This window comes from Frankliniella occidentalis, unplaced genomic scaffold, assembly GCF_000697945.3.
Source record: "Frankliniella occidentalis isolate FOCC.00 unplaced genomic scaffold, Focc_3.1 Scaffold69, whole genome shotgun sequence".
NCBI classification, from domain to species: Eukaryota; Metazoa; Arthropoda; class Insecta; order Thysanoptera; family Thripidae; genus Frankliniella; species Frankliniella occidentalis.
The window spans coordinates 1,318,987-1,320,080 of record NW_026267199.1 but is presented as its reverse complement, the minus strand read 5'-3'; the positions used below and the strand labels follow the sequence as shown (position 1 = coordinate 1,320,080).

The 1,094-nt window shown below is 54.8% G+C and overlaps 1 protein-coding gene across 3 annotated transcripts in view; it reads left to right on the top strand.

Annotated features, from left to right (window-relative positions):
• Positions 1-1,094, top strand: part of LOC113204510 (leukocyte elastase inhibitor-like) — a 38,563-nt gene that overhangs the window by 35,064 nt on the left and 2,405 nt on the right. The window lies entirely within an intron of this gene.

The window sequence follows — 1,094 nt, the reverse complement described above, 5'->3', positions numbered from 1 at the left end:
CCCCCCCCTCCCCTCTTCCTAATCCTTCTCTCCTCCCTCATCTCTCTAGAAAAACATGGTATATTCTAAGAATATTTATTGAGACAGTCACCCTCAGCAAGGAGCTCGTGTGACAACACCTACGGTAACTGCAGTTTACATTACAAAGTACAAAACCAAACGCTTCTGGCGCTTTACCACCTGGATGGCAATGAAGAAAGGGCCTTCTTTGCGAGCCGCTGAGTTTCCTTGGCCCTGTATGACGCAGCCGCTGCCCATGACATGGCGTGGCTGGAACGGTCATCTGCTCAGCATCACGCAGCAGAAGAGGCCGTCTCGTCTGCCCTTGCACCCGCCACGCCCCCGCGGCACCGCCCAGCCCCGCCCGCCTTGCAGACAACAGACGTAAAAGATGAATAGTGCTCCTGTTTGTAGCACGCAGAGGCCCAGCCCAGCCGCCCAGCCACGAGCGGATACGCCAGCAGAGCGCCCAGTGTCATGGTCAAGACCTGCCGTCCGTCACCCATCGACTGTACATTGTTGTTGTTGGTCCGGCCGGCCGGCCCGTCGATAGTGCCCGGCGCACTCCCATGCCAATTCATACGACCGTTTTTAATTGGCTGCCGCTGCTGTGGAGCCAAGGGAGCAACGCAGTAATAATGGCACGAAAAATAATAATTTATGTTTTACTTTCGTCCTTTTCTCTAAGTCGTCATCCTAGGCAAAAAGCTGCCGGGTAGTCATACAACTGATTTCGGTTCCCACATTTTTTTCGCTACCTTGTGATGGTACTCCTATTATTTTATAACAAATGGCCCCTGAACCCTGAACTGATATCGCTCTTCCACGCGTGGTTCCCCCCGGGGCTTGTGACCCGTTGCACGGAAGGGAAAGAGAGGAAATGGAGGGCCATGAGAGACAGTTCTAGAGGGGCTGGAGCCGGGCTGGAGGCTGGAGGGGCGGGGCGGGCACCGCTGGACACATCCGCTCACAGCAGAGATTTCGACGGTTAGGGAGAGCAGCGTCAGTGTAATTGGCCTCTCTTGTTCAGAGCGAACCATCGGTCCTACGCGCTGGGTCCTCAGCCCTCAGTTGAAAGATTTGATATCGATTCT